This window comes from Petaurus breviceps, unplaced genomic scaffold (genome assembly GCF_028583685.1).
Source record: "Petaurus breviceps papuanus isolate PSGF00001 unplaced genomic scaffold, PetGlider_PUasm1.0 176, whole genome shotgun sequence".
Lineage (NCBI taxonomy): Eukaryota > Metazoa > Chordata > Mammalia > Diprotodontia > Petauridae > Petaurus > Petaurus breviceps.
In genome coordinates, this window is record NW_027185771.1 from 19,844,859 (window position 1) to 19,856,193 (window position 11,335).

Below are 11,335 nucleotides of genomic sequence, written 5' to 3' on the forward strand. Positions count from 1 at the left end.
AAGGAAGGAAGGAAGGAAGGAAGGAAGGAAGGAAGGAAGGAAGGAAGGAAGGAAGGAAGGAAGGAAGAAAGGAAGGAAGGAAAGAAGGAAGGAAGGAAGAAGCAACAGTATTTAAATAGGACTTTATGGTTTGTAATGCTTTACATATGTTACCAGTTGTTACATTTTGTCCTATTAACAAATCAATGATATAGGTGTTCTTATTATCCCCATTTTATGGAACAGGAAACTGAGACTGTGAAAGGTTAAATGCCTTGTTCATAGCTAGTAAACATTTAAGGTAGAATTTCTGCCAGCAACTACTGATGCTGTATGACAGCCAGTAAACAAAAGGTTAGGGCTAGGTGAGTATAGTTAGGCAACAATGTTAGTTTAATGAAGTAGTATAATGGATTATATATCTTTCTTGTTTATGCTTGGAAAGTTTCACAGTGAACTTTGAATCATTAGTTTCTCATGGATGCACTCAGCTAAACATAGATATCAGTAACGGCCTTCACTGCCAAGCCTGCTTCTTGTATTTCCAGGATGCTTGTAGGAGACACAGCAATATTTCTTGACACTGATTACCAAGTATTCTTCTTAGGGAAAGATATGGCACACCTGACCAGAGGGGACTTTGCACCTTCTCGGATCTGAACAAGTCAACAAGTCTGGACTTGGACATAGCTCAACGAGTCCTTAAACTTGGAGCAAGTTACAAGTCTCTGGACTCAGACACAAGGTCAAGAATCCATTAGACTTGGCCCCCCAACAGATTTGAACTCATGTCTTCATGAATGCAAGTCCAGCCCTACGCACTGTGTCATGCACCTGCCTCTCTTAGAACCCATAACTACTATTTCTAGACACTGTGTTCTTATCACTCCATAGTACATCAAACAGATGGAGGAAGCTTTTCGGTGGGCTTCATTCCCAAACCAAAAGCCAGCATAAATCATCAGGCCTCAATGAGTTCTACTTCTCCGTATTGTGACTGTTCAACATGAGAAATGCAGTGAGTCAAAGAGGAGGATGGGGAATTGGTCTGGCTACATCACAGATGTCACAGATGTCTCAAGCTATCAGGGGCAACTGAGGGTGATGATGGGAAGCACAACCACCTCTTTATGTCACTTTCGTGTGGCTTTCCCATGCCCTGACAGGCCCAATCTCTAGTTGAAAACAAAAATGGCCATTCCTTGGAGCAGAAGCATTAAACTCTTCACAAAGATGTTTAAGACAAATGAAACAAACATTTCATATGGAATTTTCTTTTTCAACTAAGTCATAAAAGATACAAATGACAATAGATAATAAATGGGGATTTTTTTCCAACCAAGGACTCCCAAAGAAGTCTGGTGTTGGGTTTTACATTTTTTTCTACAAATATTTTTCCTGGGTAATAGGGAGAGAAGGCAAGGCATGAATCTGTTATTTTGTAATTCACTGAATCCCTCATTTGATGTTTCTAAACAGAGGTAGGAGATCCAGGGTTTTGAAAGCTCTTTTAAGGCAATATACACTCCAATGTGCAACCTTAGATTTGTAGTTAGAGGACGTGGGTTCAGACACCAATTTGGATATTTTCTACCTCTGAGATCTTGGGGAAGTAATTTAACATCACTGGGCCTCACTTTCTTCATTGGGGGAAATAAAAGGCCTGACTCTGAATTCCTTCTTAGATCCCATAACTATCATGTATATAACATTTTAAGGTCTGCAAAGGACATTACAGATATTCACTCATTTTTTCCTCACATCTCTGGGAGGTAGGTGCTTATCATTATTCCCATTTTAAAGATGGGGAAACAGACAGATTGAGCTTGAGTGATTTGTCCAGGGTCACAAAGCTACTAAGTAATCAAGGCAGGATTTGTCAGAAAGGATTCAGGTCTTTATTACTGTAAGTCCAGAGTTCTATCCACTATAGCACCTATTAAACACCTAGTTACTTCTGATTCTCTCATTCTAAATCCTATCCAGTTACTGGCTTTGCAAACAGTCCTGGTCATGAACTGTGTGTGGGTTTTAGTATCATAGCATCATATCAAGAGATAGAAGAGACCATCGGAGGACATTGAGTTCAATCCACTCATTTTACAGATGAGGAAACTGAGGTCCAGAAGTAAGTTGACTTACCAAAGGCTACGTAGTTGATTGGAAAATAGAGTAAGTATTCAAACCCAAATTCTATGACTCCAAAGGTGTCATTCTTTCCACTGTACACCTCTTCCCTCCCAGATGAGCGAAGTATAGAGATGTTTGTCACCACAATTTTGGGAATCAGAAGGCAATTTGTTTTTTTTTTAAACCACAATTCTATTAAGTTGTGTGGGGCAGACTATCCACAGCAAAAGAGAGAATGACTATATTGATAAAATCATGGATTCTTGAAGTATTGAAATATACAACAATATAAATGTGTGTATGTATGCAAATATGAACATATACATATATACATATATGGTTGTGGGTATATAAATATACGGATGTGTATGGATGGGGCATCATGGTGGCACAATGAATAGAATGTTGAGGCTATGAAGTTTCATCTTCCTGAGTTCAAATCTTGCCCCAGATACTTCCTAACTGGGTGACCCTGGATAAGTAGTTTCACCCTAGTTGCCTCAGTTTCCTTATCTATAAAGTGAGCTGGGGAAGGAAATAGCAAACTGTTCCAGTTATCTTTTCCAAGAAAATCCCAAATGGGGTCACGACGAATTGGACACAACTGAAAAATGACTGACTAATGTGAGTGTATGTATATGTGGTGTGTGTGTTTTCATAGACATACACAAACACATAATTTAGTATATGCATATAAGAGTGTCTTAAAACCTTCCCAGTCTAATTTAGTTTTACTTGTTTATCTAGATGAGATCACATCTTAATTCATCAATTCCAATCATGGATATGCAAAAATTCTTTGAGAACTAGTGAAATGATGCTAGAGAAAAGGTCTGTTCTAATTGGCTTGTGGATTTATCACATTCTTTTGGTTCTGTATTATAGCATTGAGTTGGATTATATTCTGTATTGTAGCATCAAGTTGGATTGTATTCCAGAAATTGGAGCACATGGCTTTCTAGAACATACCTGAGGATGAAGCACCTGGGGAAAGAAGGGAAGAGAGACCTCAGATTTCTCAAAAACCTCTACCTTAACCCCATCCCCAAACTTTTACCAGAATAGGATAGCTAGAATAAGGAAGTTAGCTGGCTTATGGTCTGGAACTATGGACAGGAAATAGGGGATAACGGAGTTAAAATCCATTCTCTGCCACTAATTGTGTGACCCTGCACAAATCACTTAACCTTAGTCTGCCTCAGTTTCCTCATCTAAAAAATGGGGATAATGCTAGCACCTAACTTCCAGTTATGTGTCACCAAAGATTTATCATCAAATCAGCTGGCAGTAAGGTTAACATTTCAATTCAAGGGCAGATGAATTGACTAGGCTTAAATGAGGACTTCTTGAGCATTCCACAAATGAGAGTGATTTTTGAGGTATAGAGTGTAGCCACATGTGCTGCCTAAGCTTGAGTCCCATTTTCATCTGGACTCTATGTAATTGTACGTTAGGATCTCTTGGGAGTATATTTTGTGCCAAGTCTTCACGATATAATACCTTAGTAAATACTTATTCCTAAATATCTACTCGAAGATGGAAGATTAAATTATTCTCAACTGATAATCTTGGGGAGAAGCACAGAATTGAGGGTCAAGGTAATAAAAAAACTGAATTAATTCCAACTCATTAGGGTTGCCCCTAGATCCCTGACTGGGAGATGTGGCTAGCCAAGCTTTGGGAATCCAATTCTTATTTGAGAATGGGAAATGGGATCGAGATGCCTCAGGGCTCACATGGGTTGCATATGAATAAATAAAATATACACATATGTGTTTCTGACATATGTATTAATCTTTATACAACTAAGATATTCATCTGAAACTTTCTATAGCTAGCTATGACTATAAATATCATTATAGCATATTTACATATGTACAAATAGCCAAATGGACCCTATCCAAATATGAGAAACAATTCTAGACTAGTTAAAGTCAACTGAATTAGAATTTTTAAATGTCAGGGCTTGAGAAGTTCATAGAACATAAGATGATAAACCATAGAACTCTAGACCTGAAAGGGCTCTTAGAACATAGAAAATGGGCAAATAGAATTTTTGAGCCGAAAGGGGGATTTGAAATAATCTAGCCTAATGAATGACAAAAGCAAAGCCTATCATATATAGCTAGTAACTGGCAGGGCCAATACAGTATTAGGATTCTGATCTCCCAGTTCCCAATCTAGAACGTTCCCCATATCTCTATGAAATACCCTATCCTCACTAATTCAAGAATTATTTTCACTATTTTCCAAGAGGAAAACTCAAGCTCCATGTGCAAGCCAAAGCCAAGGCAAAGAATTAAGTCCTGCTGTCTGCAATTGATCAAACATTGAAGCTTTAATTGTTTATTCGAATTGTTTTGTTTTGTTTTTTACTATATGCCTTCTGGTGGTGTGTCCCACCCTTTGTGGAAACACACTGGGACTGTCATTTGATGATTTATACCATGGCAGGTCAGATTTGGGAAATAGATACCAGGTATTCATTGTGGTGTATTAAAAATGACATTCCTATGCATTATTTATGCTAATGAATTGCTCCAGTGATCATTCCTGCCCCTGTGTAGTTAGCATACCTGTCACTACTGAAAGAATACTTTGTGATTTTAAATTCGTGGATGCTATGATAATTTTTGGAAAGTTTTCATAGAATTATGGAATCAAAGACTATGAAGGGACCTCAGAGACTATCCCAACCAGCTCCTGTCTGAAGCAGAACTGCTCTGTTCCATCCCCATGAAGTGATTATCCAACCTTTATTAGAAGACCCACAGTGATCAGGAGCTCACTACCTTTTATAGATACCCATTATATATTGGGGCAACATTTTTGTATGTCCAACTTTTGTTTGAAGACTCACAGTGATGATCAGCTTACTATTTTTTATGGACACCCATTCTACATTGGGGCAATATTTTTGTATATGACTTATAAATATTTAGTTATATATGAGAGAGTAGGTATATAGGTTGGTAGTTATTGATGTTTTCTCAAAGTGGAAAAAAAGAAGAAGGAATAGTGCACAGAACTGCCATGATCTTCTGAAATACAAGAGTCCCTGACTGAGTCCTGATAACCCTAAAGCCAATCCAAGAGACTTCAATAGATTTCAGTGTTCCCTGAGAGGTTAATAAATCACTATTCTGGTCACAGAAAGCATGCTGACAGGAAGAAGGTGATTGACTGACAGTTTCCCCATTCTCTCATAAATTTTTCTCTGGGATATTTCTATACCAACTTCTCAGTATAGGGAGTTAGTTATAGATTTCACATATTTCTATAGCAGGGCCAAGAATGACTCCAATACTCGATCGCCTTCTTTAATATTTACATTGTTTGTACATCTTAATTACTTGACTTTTGTTATTGGATTACTGTCTCTTTCATGGCCTAGTAATGGAGAATGTTGTATTGGATAGAGGCTTGGGCTGTGATTTGAATAACTGGCTAACCAAAACAACCACATTGATCCCAGCAAAAATCAAAAGAGCATTCTAAAGCCACACTTCTTAGAGATTTCAGGGCTTGGGTTTTTATTACACTGAGTTGAAATATAGCTCTTTGTAATTTAGGTCACTTTTTCCTAGTTTTCTGTTCTTGGACAAAGATAACTCAGAGGGCAGTTTCTGGGAATCTGTGGCATGTAGCCAGATTTAGTTTGGTATTAAAATTTTCAAGCCCCATTTTGGAAATTATATGGGAATGGTGAGTGTAGTTTGGGCACATGTGCTGAGACTCCCTCATCATGTCTTTTTAAAAGACTGCCAAATCCCAACCATGTGTCACACACCCTTTCCAGAGTGCTGCTTGCCATTGGCTAACAAATCAAGTGTTCAAACAGACAATCAATAAACTATTTGTAATTCCCTTCCCATATGTAATTCCTCACCAAGTTTATGAGAAGATGTTAGTGCTTAATTCTTTGTTTATATAATTGAAAAGTACTTTCCATAGAATTTTTATGGTGGCTTTCCCCTGTAGAAGCAATGAAAATAAAAATAATGTTAAAGTGCAAATATGCATATATTGTTCATGCAATGAGTGACCAATAAATGAGAAGAAAATAGCTTCTTGGGAAATGAGACTGTATCCACTAGAAAGCAAAAACAGCTTCCTTTTGAAGGTAGACCAAAACATTAGTACTCCAGGTAACTGTGAGTCACATTTCTATGGTCCCAAAGGATTAGAACTAAGAAATTCCTTCAGGCTAAATGTATCCAACAGAATATGACCAAGCTGGTGAGAGGTCTGAAGATGATGAAATATGGGAATTATCTAAAGGAACTAGAGGCATTTAACTTAGTCAGAGAAAGGTTTGGGGGCACATGATCATAATTAGAAGCTATTGGAAGGGGTAGAGTTGGGAAGGTAAATTGATTTATCCAATCCTTAGCCCAGTATCTGACACCTAGTAGGCATTTAATAAATATTGATTTATTTTCATGGCCAATGTGGGATACCTATCATGGATACATATATCAAATGGCAGAAATTATCGGGAGGTAGATTTTGATTCGACATAGATAATATCCTAACAATTAGATTTATCCACACATGGAATAAATGGATGAACCCTTGTTTCCACAAATTTCTCATTGTTGAAGGGACTCAAGCATAAATGAAGTCGTTCTTCCTTCTAACAAGGGAGTCAGCATGTTGTGGTGGAGAGAGGACTGGTTTTAGGCACAACTTATGTCACCACAGGAAATCACTTGACTCCTTGGCAGGTCAGGAAGCTCTCAAAGATGAAAAATTAGAGATGAGTTGTTGATTTGCAGTGCATTTTCATACCAGTAGTTTCTTAAGTCAATGAAATCACAGATCTTTATCAGCAAATGACAATTCATATTTTGATAGCATTTAAAGGCTTATGATACCTCCTTCACAGCTGTCCTGTGAAGTAGTGCAAATAATATTCTCTTTTTTGCAGAAGAGAATATTGAGGTTCAGAGAGGTGTTTGGCCACACAACAAGTTGTGGATGATTTATATAAATTTATTTTTCATGCAGAAGGAGAGAGACCTAGGTAACTCTGAAGTGTTTTTTAATTTTGAGAGTCTAATTTTCATGCACCTTATGATTAGAGTATAATTGTTGGTTTGTTGGAGAAGGAAATGCAAAGCATTCCAGTACCCTTGCCAAGAATACACCAATTGGAATCACAAAGAGTTGGACACAACTTAAATGATTCAAAAGCAACAATTCCTGGTTTAGAGATATATTGCCTCAAAAATATTCATTCTGGGAACCCCAAAGGCTCTGTTTGTATCTACCCCTTGAAAATGCTAGCCCAAGCTAGCAGGGCTTTGAGTGTGGGTTTGTGGAAAAACTGTGTCTGTCTTCCAAAGACCAGCTTATATAACTGATGAAAGGCTCATCATCAGAAGGTTGGCATAACAACAAGATCTACCACAACTAGCATTTATACAGCAATTTAAGCTTTGCAGGATTTGGACTGAGGTCTTCTTCACTCCAAGACCCACCCTTTAACCATTGAGCCTTGTAGTTGTCCTTTTAGCTCTAACAACTGAAGAAGATTGGATATTCAGATCTAGAGGCTCACAGTCTGCATCAATGGAGAGGTACTCACAATGATGAAATTATGTAGCATCAAAATAAGCAGGACTTACTACCTGCCTCATGGGAGGAACACATAATATATGTTAAACTGCTTTGTACTTGAAAAATGAAATATAAACCTAAGTTATCATTATCATCTAGTTAGCAAAAATAGTAACTTGAGATATGAGACTGTATCCACTAGAAAGCAAAAACAGAGACCAACTATCCTTGAGTAGGGTGGGGGGAGTTTGAGAGCACAAAACCACAGCCTAACTCAATTGTGATTGACTTAAAAATATTATTGGAAAAGAGAGTAATTGTTTAATCATCTCTGCCCAGGAAAAAATTCATTTCCTGTAGCTCTTCTCCTTTCAATTTCTATTACCTTCTCATCATCATAAAGTCTCCCTGGTCAAATGAAATGTATAAGGAAAGAAATGATGTTACTAGAAGATGCTCACTGCTTACTGTGATATTATGAAAGATTTGTGATATCATCAATATGGATGTCACCTTCAAGGGACTGATTGAAACTTATCCATACCTCCTCAACCTTTACAGTTTATCTATTCATCAAACACTTATTAAGTATGCACTGTATGCCAGTCATAGTACTCCTACAAAGACAAAAATGAAACAAGATTTGTCTGCAAGGAGCTTCTCATCTATTGGGAGAAAACAGCATCAACTCAATTTCTTAAATTTCCCCTTTCTATCTACATGGTCCATCATATTCTCCAATCACAGTATTATTTCTATTTCTGCTTTTGTTGATCTTGCTTGAAATACTTCTAAACTGTACTTCTCTCATCTCTTTTCTGAATTTCTTTTCTGTATCCTTCCATAAATTATTTTAAATATTCTTTTATATGCATTAACCTAAGTATACACTATCTTTATTTTTATATGTACTATATATTATATATTTAACTGTATATCCTTTAGATGCTAGTTTATCTGTCACTATTCATTCACATACCACCTGTTCTCTCTCTTTCAGAAAGAATTGAACCTTTGAGCTGTAATTATTATCCTTGTTCTCTCTCCAAATTTGCCTATAATTTATTAGTAGGAACCTTTTATCAATTCTCATCCTTATTGACTTCTCTGAATTCTTTAACACTATTGAACATTTTCTCCTGATGGATAGTTCCTATTTTCTGGATTTTCTTGATACTGTTGTCTCTTGGTGTGCCTCTTACCTATGTAACCATCCCTACTCAATATACTTCACATCAATCATTTACCTCTTCATTGCTTTTTGGACAGTGTAAATATGACTAGATTTGTAATTGAAAGACCTGCATTCAAATCCCAACCTACTATATTTGTGACATCAGGTGAGACAATCTCCCTTAGTTTCCAGTGGACCTTCCTTTACTCATCTGAAAATTTAGGGAATTGGATGACATGATGTTTAAAGTCTCTTTCACCTATAAAATCTTTGAAAACTGCTTGTTCATATTGACCATGTTACTCTCTTATTCAATAAACCTCAATGGCTCCCTGCATCTACTCCTATAATAAAGGAATAGGAGAGATTGGGTCTAGATCATATTTTTAGAAATCATGCATAACATTCAATAATCCCAGCTATTCCATGCGGTCACAGCCATTTTCTTTAAGAGCAATATATTCCAAGTAATACTATATGGTTGTGAATCATGGAACCCAAGATTTCAGAAAAATGAAATGATCAGTTCTTCAGGCTAAACAAAAATGAAATTAAAGACAGACCCAAAACAAAACACATGAGGCCAAAATATTTTACATGAGGAATCAACACTATTTGAAATGGCTTTTTCTCCAAAGAAAACATGGTTGAGGATAAAAACAATTGGTTATTGTATAAGTGATGGCAGAGAACAGTAAATTTTTTCCAGTCTTCCTTTGGGAATGTTAGAATTGTGTTAATATTTATTGGAAATAATGATTCTTTTAATTTAAAAGACCTTGTTCTTAAGGTTTCTAATCACTGATTAGTATATATTATCGCACTATTAGAGTTCAAAGGGATCTGGGAGATCATTCAGTATAATACTCTTTCTTTATAGATAAGGAAACTGAGGAAAAGTGAAATGATTTGCCTAAGGCAAAGCCATGATTTTACCCCAGGTCCTTAGGCTCCAAATCTACTATTGATTTTGTAGTTTTTGTGTTGTTATTGTTCTTTCCTTTTCTACTCCATCATACCACCTCCCACTGACTTTTTGTTAGCTTGGTCAACACTTCCAACTCAAATGTGTTTTCCCCCACTCTGTGGTATTCTGTTCAGTCTCTGTTACTGAATTCTTCAAAAGAGCTGTGATTTAATAAGGATGAGTATCCCCTCCAGCCCCAAAGATCCCAACCCTCATGCCTTAGCAGTTGGTCTTCACTCTTGAACTGACTAAAATGAAACAAAACCAAATCTCACCTCCTAGTGGCCAACATTCTGATGCCAATGTTCTTTGTGCTTACCTGGTCTGGTGTTCAGCCAACAGATGCATGGTCCATAAACAAGTTCACAATCTGAAGTTTTGCCAGATTTTAAAGGACTGGCAATGTTTAGACTCTGCCTCTATAACATGACCAAACTCAGGTCCGTTACCATGCTATGAAGCAATGGAAGAAATTTTGAGTGGAGGCTGTTTGCCTGAGCACATAGGAAAGTATCTCAATTTTTTTTTTAAATCAATTCACTGAGCTTAATGCTCTCTTCATTCTGACTTTCTTATCTTATGTGTTGCAGACAAAAAATAATCCCAAAGCTCCAAGAAAGAGAATGAGTTCTGTCCGCCTGCATTAATCTCTTACCTTTGAAAAAGAGATAACACTCTCCCAGAGACATTTAGGATTGTCAATCTTCAAGATGCACTTTCTACATGAAAATATCATTAACTTGGGGCAAATAATTACAGAATATTATTTATGCTACCTGGAAGGCCACTACATTCTGCTTTTTTTTCTTATTTTAATACTATGTGAGAGGCAACTAATGATGACAACCTCAATGATGATGACCCATTATATTTGGAGAGAACTAAGCTGTCCATGAAGCACTGTCCCATTTATTGTCGCATTTGCTTCTCCCTACAACATTGTAGCACCTAACTGAGATTCACGTGACCTAGGTTCAAATATCAAATCTGCCACTACTTGACTGCATGACTTCCTTCAAGTGACTTCACGTATTTCTTTATATGTAGAATAGCAGGGGAAGAGCAGGGTAGTGTAATGCTTAATCATCCCTAAGACGCCTTCTAGTTTATGAATCTGAGGAACCCGAGAAAGGATTATTAGACACAATATAAATAATAGGGAAAGTGCTCAAAAACATCTTAACCCCGATTGCTTTAAAAAAAACAAAACATCAGTGCATTGGTCTGTTTCACACAAAGAGTTAGGAACCTATTTGCTGAGACTTATTTGGGAATATCACCTTTCTTTGGGATTCTCAGCTACCATCTACTGTTTAATTGGAGAGTCAAGATGACTAGCCCATCTGCCATTCTATTCTAACCAGAATGTTTTAATGTATCTATCTATATCTCTACTCACATATATGCATATATTATATACGCACATATGTGTATATATACATATATATATGGTACATGTATATACATAGTATGTATATATCTTTCTCTATCTATCTGTCTGTCTATCTATCTATCTATCTATC